This window comes from Mytilus galloprovincialis, chromosome 3 (assembly GCF_965363235.1).
Source record: "Mytilus galloprovincialis chromosome 3, xbMytGall1.hap1.1, whole genome shotgun sequence".
Lineage (NCBI taxonomy): Eukaryota > Metazoa > Mollusca > Bivalvia > Mytilida > Mytilidae > Mytilus > Mytilus galloprovincialis.
Window position 1 is genome coordinate 37153717 of NC_134840.1, and position 10982 is coordinate 37164698.

Here is a 10982-nt window from a genome sequence, read left to right on the forward strand (position 1 = left end):
ATATCTTTTTTGATTGTCCTTACACAGATCAATGCGAGTAGTTTGACCTTTTGTGATTGTTGTCTTAATTCCCGAATTATATTTCCTAAAAACGCATTTGATATCATTTCTAAATTGATATCTACTTACAATTTCTCTCATCACTCCCATCCTCACAGTCATCGTTTTTGTCACACTGCAAGGTTTTTAATATGCATGTTTTACTGATCTCACATTCAAACTCATTAGATTTACATCCGCCTAAAAAGGTTAATAAAGATTATGGCGTTTAATATTTATTTTAAATTTGTTTGGTTAAATAATTAATACTTTACTTTTCTTTATATTGACATTATTAAATATATGAGTCAATTCTTTTCATTGTTTTTACCGTTCATTCTAATGCTGTGGTGTTTCAACATTTCATTTCCCATAGTTAGTGTATTGTTGGGTACTCATCAAACATGTAAAATGCGCCACATTCTTGTCAATATGCCTGTTCAAAGCCAACATCCTGTAGTAAAATAGATCTGAAATTTGAAAGTCTTATTGTATTTTGTACTGCTTTTCCTCCTTTTGAATATTCAGAAATTTTAAATTTTAAAGAAAAATCACTGAAAATGTCGGCTCTTATAGAAACAGCGTTGTAAAATAAGCTACTATTATAATTTTACTTCTCACTGGCGTCCATACACAGGCTAAAATTTCGTAATATTGAAAACATCTAGACCGTACAATACAACTTATGGAGCTTTTATTTTATTAGATTATGATGGAAGGTAAAAAATAAAAAACAAACAGTATTACCCGCTTTTCCAATCCATCTGCCATCAACATCAAGTTCCGTAAAACACAAAGAAGTTTTAAAAATATGTGAAAGATAGCCATTGATCATGTTCTCAAATAAGAACAGGCATATTAATATGTAGCTGAGTCAAACTTTCAGTACGCTACCTAGTCTTATATTGTGTCAAGCGTAACAACAAAACGTAATTAAAGTAAAAATGTAAAGTACGTTAGATAAAAAAATTACTATCCGATATGACATTGGAATCACAGATGATAGATAAACCAGTGTTGTATCTTCTATTTATTCATTATTGTGTGTCTGTGTATTAGCCGTTACCAGTCATTTGCTTTAGATTGATGCAAGTCGTTTTATGTTAGGAATAAACGTTAGGAACAAACGATATACGATATGATCTAGTATCTGGTGTTATTGTTTTTAATGAAAACTTACAATCTATTTCGTCGCTTCCATCTGTACAATCTCTTTTACCGTTACATTTCTGTGATGAAGGTATGCATAGTGTACTGGTCGTACATCGGAACTCGTCCACCTCACAGTTGCCTTCAATATAGACAACATTATTTTTTCATTAATTGCGGTTTTCAATAATACTTGAATAATATACTCTTGTTAGTACCGTCTCCTTTTATTTGAAAATATGTCTTCTATCTTAATATCTAGAGCCAGAATTCTCATTTAACTTACATAGACGAAACTCGCGTCTGGCGTACTAAATTATAATCCTGGTACCTTTGATAAATATTTGCACTCTGATTATACATAAAATTGAGGAAATAAACATAAAGTCTGAAGGAGAGTTTATACTATTTGTTGTTTTGTTTGTGTAGTTTATAAGATTATAATACAATATTGACTGCTGTATCCCTATGTTGATAAGTTTAGCTATAATGTCTTTTTAGGGGTTTTTTTCGAACATTGTTGTCGATATAACGAAATTGCATTCGACTGTCATACGAGTGAGAGGTTTAGCTAATTATAACACAAAGTTTTTTCCATCATTTTCTACACAATTAAATACCTGTTATTTAGAAGTCAGAAAAATAACAGTTGTTTTCGATCGTTTGATTGTTTGAGCTTTTGATTTAGCCATTAGCTAAGGGAATTTCCGATTTAAACTTTTTTTTTGATTTCGGTATTTTTTGGTACTTTACTTTTTGGACATTGTAGTAACAGTGAAAATATTAGATATAGGGGTTTAAAAATTGAGGACGTAGAATATAAGGGTAAAAGGTGCGATCTGGGGGGGGGGGGGGGGGGGGAATGTATATATCAAAAGGCTTTGGAATATTAGCTCCCCTCAATTCTTTGAATTTGATATATTTAAAACTCGGAAAACTACCGTTGCTTTTAATTCCTCTTGATGTCCACATATATTTTGTTTTGGTTTTCAGCATTCTTGATGAAGGAAAAAACAAGAAAACGTTTCGAACTTTCAATTAAATAAAGAGTTATTTTTATGCCACTACTTGTGTAAATTGGTTGTGGTTGTAACTGTCAAGAATTTTTAATAGATCAAAAATGTATTCATTTATTTAAGCTGGATAGCATGAGAGACTTGTCCTGTCGACGTATACCGCCTTGCTCCTATTGAAATTTAGGCGATTTCCTCGATTTTTGTTTGTTGCCTTGGTTTGTTACTTCTTAGTCGATTTGAACATTGAAAAACTGTAGTCGCCATAATTTAGAATATTTGTTTTTTAATTTAGATGTCTTAAACACGTTATGGTTGTTAAAAACAAAACTTACACTTATGAAGCAATAGTGATGGATTTTTTTTAACTCTGATGGACCATTAGAAAATGCAAAGCAAATTCAAAAAGATAAAATAAATGTACTTTAAATACGTTAAGAGAACCTAATAATTTGTTTCTTTCAGGAATATGACAGTTGTTTTTCATTTGATCTATTGATTAATAGAGTTTGATTATGTCAGTTTCTATGGACTTCTCCTTATAGAATTTGCCTTGGAGTTCGTATTGATTTGTTATGATCTTTCATATATTATATTTTACATAAATTTTTCACGTAAACATGTATTGTCTTACAATTTTGTTCATCACTTCCATCCTGGCAGTCTAGTTTACGATTACACTCTGACGTTGCAGGTATGCATTTTCTACTGGTATTGCATTGAAACTCACTTGAATCACAACCACCTAAAATGCACGAAGTGTTTTTAAAACGCTTTGAACAGTCGAATACAAATTGGATGGAAAGATGACTGGATAAAAGAACATTCGGACGAAGGACTCGATAACTTTTACAACCTCATTAAAAATGATGACTTTTAAGTTATTATGAACTACTTTTTCTACTCTGCTGGGAGTTTTGTCCCTTCTGATTTTTGCAATGTCATATGCAATAGCTTAATAAAGAATAATCGAGGAAAAAATAGAGCATCCTATACGCGTGTTTGTGACGTAACAGGAACAGTTAATAATTACAAAAAGGTAAATTATGCCAACTCATTTTTTGTATTATTTCACTCAACGAGCCATTTTACAAAAAAAAGAGTAAAGAATGTTTTAAACATCTTGTGGAAATCTAATATTTAAATAACTAGAATTTTATGTTTTGAGTTATGAAATATCAATTTCATTACGGTTGATATCAAATATATATATAAACTTTATACATTGCATGTGTCCGAAACGCTTTTTGTCTGGATTATAGTTCTAAATATTGGACTCTCAATGCCAAATATTCAAAAATATATACATAAATACGTTACTAGCGATATGATCAAAAGGAACATAAAAAAAATAGCAAAATTTTTTATAGATCAAGGTTTCCTGTAGAAGTTGTGCTTTTTGGAACCAATTTTTTATTTGAAACAGTCGTTGTTGTATGAAATATTTAGGTGTTTACCTCGAACGATATCCATATGATCTGGGATTGGGCAATGTTGTCTACAATCGTTCTGCATTTTGTTTGCAAACGCAGCGGGACTCATCTGCTTGAAATTCACCTTCAAACATTTGATTATTATTCACTATTCCTGCTAGACAGATTTCTATATGGTCTTAACAACATAGGGACAAGAAATGCATATGATTTGGTTGCTTATAATTACAAATTTTCGAATAGTCTTAAACCCGTTACTGACTTACAATTTTTTTCATCACTTCCATCATCACAGTTCTCTTGCTGATTACATTTTAATGATTCTGATATGCATCTTTTACTCGTTGCACATTGAAACTCATTGGATCTGCAACCACCTAAATCCATTAAAGTATTTCTCATTGGCTTATGTTGTTATTTAAATATCATGCATTGATCTACGTTTAACTAATTGATCATAGACAAGTATCACAAGATAGTACTTCAAGAATAGATAAGGTATCATGGACACCCGTGAATTTACTGTCTACCCATTTCAAGTTAAGTTGTCTTAAAAGGCATGAAACAATAGTTCGATACGTTTGTATCAAAAATTTAAACACGTTCTCTCATTTCGAATTTGGTTTCATTTGTCCAGATATATCTCAATACCGAACGACGTTTTAAAAATTTTCGTTTCATTACTGTAAACACCAAATGTAATGATGATTATTCTAAACTCTAAAAGACTTTGATATATTTCAGCACCCTATTAATTTGTGAAATCAAATATCGATTGTGTCTTATCATATTCACTTTATATCGCTCATCCAGTCTAGAAAGAGACATGAAATGTATATCGCGAAAAATTGTTCTGTCGACCCTGTAAGATATGTTCAAGGTTCTTGTGATAAATGAATATAGTCCTCACAATTATGCCAAATAACCATTCTTTATAGCGTATCAATATGGTTAAATGGAAACTTACAGTCTATCTCATCGCTACCATCTGCACAATCATTTTTCCCATTACACTTCTGTGATTCGGGTATGCATGTCGTGCTGGTTTTACAACGGAACTCGTCTGTTTGGCATTCACCTTTAAATTAAATGTTCAAAAACTGTGGGGAGAAATTTGCATAGTGGTAAAATTAAAGTAAACTTTGCATTTTTTTTTTAATTTTGCTTTACTTAGAAGGTCCAATGTTAAAACTCAGGTAAAAAAGTTTTTCCGTACGATTTGCTTCATTGTCGTTGATCTTGAAATTAAGATGGTGTTCATGAACATTTTATTAGAAATAAGTTATCGGAGGAGCATATAGGATTTTATTTGTGTTAATATTTCTATTGGTTACTGTCCTATTTTCCTTAATTCTTAATTTTAAAATGTTTACAGGAATTCATCAAATACACTAAGAAGCCATAGCGGTTCCTATATAACATAAAACGTCAATCACTTTTTATAACTTACAGTTTTTCTCGTCACTTTCATCGGGACAATCTGGTATCTGATTGCAGCGTAAATACTTAGATATACACTTCTTATTGGTAGCACATTGAAACTGGTTGGAATTGCATCCACCTTGATTAAACAGACAAAATTTTGTGTGTGTAAATCAGAAAAAAGTACGTTTGTTTCTCTCACTTATTTGACTACAATCTTATACATAAAAAACTATTTTATTTCACACTCAGAGTATTTCGTTATGTTTTTGTAATAGCTAACAAGTTTAGGCATTCTGCTTAAATTCTTTCTCAATGACTATATAGATTAATTCATAAAAGAATATTATATTGTTTCTTTTTACACACTACACCAGACATTTGGGGGTAACCCGGGGAATGATTCGAAATTCATAGTTTGTAGCAAGCTAACACTGTTGCTCTCCGTGATTATTCACGACATAAATATTGGAATGTATTATGAATTATCGCCACCTATATCACAATTTGTCATATGGCATGGGGGTATATCAGAATGTTAGGTAGTTTGCAATGTAGTACGACATGATTATATCAAATTTTAGGTACTTTGAGTTTGCTTTAAGTAACTGCGAGCATTCTTTGAAATTGTTAATAATTGCATTCTTGTTAATATGTATAAAGGGAGATATCAGTTTACAACAATCTATAGACAAAAATAACTAAAATATATTATGAGAGACATATACTGACTTTAACAATATACGGGTTCTGTGACGGGAATATGACAGTTGTATTTCATTCGTTTGATGTGTTTGAGCTTTTGAGTTTGTAAATTATTTGATAAGGGACTTCCCGATTTGAAATTTCCTTCTGTATTTCTATATTTTTGCTGTTTTACTTTTTTCTCTATATATAATATGTAATCATAATATTATAGTTTAAGAAAAAAATCAACGTAACATTAACCAGTTACTCCTGATTATAAATATTTCAAATCATTACGATTTCTTCAAATTCATTTTGATAGTCAGATTGCAGTCAAGTTACTTCCTCTTATTCTGCATGGAATTTTGCTATTTTGATGTGCACAGTAAATGCCGTTGAACTCGCTCGTTCTGCTCACATTGTTGTGCGCAAATAAAGGGTTATTTAAAAAGATTAGATGATAACTTACATTTTCGTTCATCACTACCATTTCGACAGTCACTTTTGCCATCACACTTTATAGAATTTGGTAAACACTTTTTACTCCTCTTCGTACATTTGAAAGTTTCGCGAGGACAACCTAACAAATTAAAGAAAGTTCATTGTTACAGTCAAATACAATATAAATCTGGTCTTAGCAAACGACCAAAATATATTCCATAAATGTTGATATTTCCCATTCTAAAGGTAAAAACAAATCGATAAAATGTTCCTATATTAGACGGCTTTATGGTGTCACACCACCAAAATCAGCTAAAACAAATAGCCGTTCGTTGACACAACGTTGCTGTTTACTTAAAGCAGGCTTTAAATGTGCATAACTGAAACTGCTATGCTGAAAGACAAATATGTTGGCAAAATTTTAAGTCCACTTGTCCAGAAATATCAATGACATGTTTACGGTAGGTGTACTACATAGTGTATTATTTCAAGATTTTCAGGAAACCAGAGTGCCTTTCGAACCGCCATGTGTAACTGTTAGATCTTACAACATAGGTAAAAAATTGACATATTCAAAGGTGGTACATGTGCTTTTTACAATATAGGATGATTTTAAAAGATTTAAAATGATTGTCAATGAGGCAACTAAGAGTTCAAATTTCATATAGACTTAAGCAATTATAGGTCATTACATGACACAAACAATTAGAAAAACTCAAACCGTATAGTCATTTCTTAAAGGCCATAACATTGTAAAGGGTGAAACAAGCAAAGAAAATCAAACGTCCTGATCTATGATAAACAATAAACGAAAAACAGATATATTTACAATTCGCGCCTGTATTACAGACGCGAATTGAGAAAGGATACACGCGGTGCGCGCCTCCCCTAAATAAATGGTGGGAAAATGTATTTTATGTAGATATAATACAGATATACAGCCAATGTACATTGGCCACCGGGAACCGTCGAGTAAACAAAAATAAATGTACTAGTAATCTACAATAAACTAACATCCATTGTATAGATTTAAACTCACCACTGATGCAGTTGTACCGAATATTCAAATAAACAGGGATGCGTTGGCATGGATGAGCATAGTCTTTGATCGATGCCCTCAAAGAACAAGCATTTGTTCTATCACATTGCATCTTAACTTTTTTAAGCACATTGTTATGTTTACCACAGTTTTGTTTCCATACGCCAAATTGTGGGCATATGGTTAAAGATCTCCTACCGAAAGTTGCTGAAGTTATTTTTATAACAGTATAATCTTTGCACTGTATTGTTCTTTCTTCACCTTGACATATTATTATAGGCCTAAATCCTCCTGAAACAAAATATTATTTTACGACACCAAATTAATGTAAACAGCGGTGATTGAATCGATTTGTCAGAATCGCGACGCTACGAGACAAAGTTTTAAACCAAGAAAATTAGATTAACATGATGGGAAGGTGTAATATCTCTCAGAAATACAGGACATAAGCATGTCCACTATAAACACATAGTTCGTTAAACTGTTATCTCATATCAAAAGAAAAATAATCAAATGCGTAAAAAACAATTTTCTTTGGAAACAAATCTAAATTAAGTTAGAATACATTGACTGCTTGCTTATAATATCTTTAATTTAGTTGGATAGTAAGACACGCATTTTGGCGTTTCATGAAGAAAAGGTTATAATACATTTTTGTGACCTCCTCTGCGTAAGGTTTAGTTATTTTATTTTACGTACCTTCGATGTGGTCCACAGAGCTACCACCCAATATCATTAATATTACAATCTTAATAGCTTGTTTCATGTTTTCAGAATAGGATTGAGTTAAGTTTTACAGACGGCATTTACATAAAAATAACCAACATGTAATCTCTGTCGGAGACTTATAATGATTTTATAAAGATGTGGTGTTGTATGAAATAATTAAATTAAACGGCTGTTAACATACTTGTATAAAATGTTTCAGGAAGTTTCACTATACTCAACATTCAAAAATAAGCATTACTTTCATTTAAAGATTTAATTTTGAATGCATGATTTGATTACAAGTTTGAATAATTAAGGTGCATCCTTTAAATAAATATGAAAAAAGTTACTTCAGTTGATCCTGTAAAAAAGTTAAAATATCGCCGCCGGCCCATTAGTAAACCTTTTGCAATATTAAAAATAATGGGGTTTATTCTTGTATATCATTTAAAGTGCAAGATATGAAGCATAATAGAAGGCGAAATGCAATTTATTTTAGATATTAGTGATTATTGTTGTATGCACTGTTACTAACGGATGTGAACAATTTACAGCAACATACTATTATTAGGTGTTTCCACTTTTTCCGTGGAATGACCTATTCGTTTCATTTTGTTTATTTTTAATTATCTTCCGCCATTTTTTTTTTCGTGTGTTCTATTCTTGTTTCAAAAAAAGTTTATTTATTTTTTAAAACACTGTTAGCTATCATATGACGCTGGACCTGACACTTTTAACCGAATTTTAATATTTTTGTATCAAAATAGATCTTTTCGCGTGGAAAGACCTTCAATTGTTTTCATCTTAAAGCATACAAAAAGAAACTTTACATTTAAAGCCGCAATTACAAACCTTTTCAAGCAACAGCAATTTTAATAACAGAATTGCTAAACAAAAGCGAAAACGTGCTATAGCATAGTAAACAACCTATCCTTCTCTCATTATTTCTACAGTCACTATGACTGTCGTAATTAATTGATACATACTCTTGACCGCTATGTCAAGCATCTACTACTCACAACTTCTTGAACATTTATATTCTATTGTTTACACTGGTAACAGCAAGCATAAGGATAGCGTGTGTGATAAGTATGACGAAAATGTTATTTCAGGTATCCGTTACAGATACCTAGAGATAAGCATAACGGATTCTACAATAGGCATATGTCTAGACTTTATTCCAATAAGTGTCACCTGGCACACCTTTTTAAAACCAGATACCACTCGTTTTAATCTAAAGCATGTCGTCTGACATACAGTTTACTAAAGAAGATACATTTGATTTTAACCCAAAACATCTAGCCTGATATACATACTACAAAACATGCTATCACTAGTTATTACCCAGGCACTCTGGTGTAAAAATTGTAAAATGTGCAATTTCAATTACATTTAGTTTGAAATAAATGAAATAAAAGCATTGAAACCACATTTTACCACCAAACTACAGTTTTATCTGCTTGCTATTTGAGATAATACCATACATATTTGGCTTGTTTTTGTCCAAACTATTGACCGTCAGAGTACCCGACGAAGCAACAATTCTTTGAAATGATTAAGTAAGGTAGGTAAGATTTTCTCAACTTTGTTCTCTTTTTCTGGAATTTGTTTCAATATCTAAAAGAGAGTAACTACAAACTGATATGTTAAATATTTTTTTTTAAAACGTTATTCACCTTTTTTCTTTTGACATTTCCATGTAACACGTAAGCACACAGATGATCCAGGACATGGTTTTATAAATACGGGGCTAGATGTGTCTAATAAACACGATGTATTCTTGTCACAAATTTCTTTAACTTTACTCAGAACATTATTTTTAGTTCCACACGATCTCTTCTTTTTGCGCTTTTTCCTTTTTCCAAACCGACCAAAGGTTGCTTCTGTAACTCTTATGATTTTTTCCTTTCGGCAAACAATTCTATTGGTGTTGCAAATAGTGCGAGTTTTTGCTGAAAGAGGAGAATGTCAATTCTCTACAAAACACATATGTACACCTTTAATATCAACATAAACACGCACTTTTGATAAAAAGAAGTATATACAATGATAAAAAAAAGTACGTGTAATCATTTGCGGTTCCTGGTATCGGACACCCCGATTTTCCATTATAATTATATTCAAAGCGCATATAAATTGCATGTGAAACACGGACAACAACCAAATCTCTTTTAAAAATTTCATGATTGACACAAGATGTACTTACTTCTAAAACAATTTTGTTTTAAATATTTGCTACATTATTCATATATTTAGCATTAATATCATTTTCTCCTAATTTCAAATATATTTTCCCATTTTCTCCTCTCGGAATAAGGCAATTAAAAACTTCATTAAGTTACTGTCATTCCTACCTGTCAAATATTCTAATTGGCTTAAAATAAGAAATGAAAAAAATCCCAAATGTAGAATTCGCATCGTTATATTATGAACACAGTTGTATAACCCTTAATAATAACAAATATTAACATTAATAATCATAAATATTTGATAACCAATAACGCATTCGTGTAAATATGATTACTTCTGCATGTTGAACATATTATGATTCTTTAAATAGTATTTGATATTCACCTTGATATTCTTAAAACTGTTTTATAAAAATAAGATGTAGTATGATTGCCAATAAAATAACTATCAACTTAAGGTTATGTTAATTACAAGTGTGTTTAGTAAATTAATAGAATAAACAAACATTAATGTACAGCATATAAAGAAAAGAAGATGGTGTACGATTGTCAAGTACACAATTCCACAAGAAACCAAATGACACATAAATTAACACTTACATGTATAGATCACCGTACAGCCTTCAACAATCAACCAAGCAAATACCGCATAGCCAGCTATATAAAAGGTCCTGAACTGAGAAATGCAATAAAATTCAAACAAGAAAACTAACAACATTTATAAAACAAAAAAGAACGAAAAAACAAATATATTAAAAAGCAATAAACGACAACCACAGAATTTAGAGCTCCTGATTTGGGACAGGCACATACATAATGGGACGATGTGACGGGGTTAAACTTAGTGCTATGACACCAAACC

The 10982-nt window shown here is 31.2% G+C and overlaps 1 long non-coding RNA gene across 1 annotated transcript; it reads right to left on the reverse strand.

Annotated features, from left to right (window-relative positions):
- Window positions 1-1243: 1243 nt before the first annotated feature.
- On the reverse strand, window positions 1244-4006 carry LOC143066405 (uncharacterized). Its single transcript, XR_012975600.1, has 3 exons — window positions 3901-4006; window positions 2836-2946; window positions 1244-1330 (listed from the first exon to the last, which is right to left on the reverse strand). It is a non-coding gene; the product is annotated as an uncharacterized LOC143066405 (long non-coding RNA).
- Between the last annotated feature and the right edge of the window lie 6976 nt (window positions 4007-10982).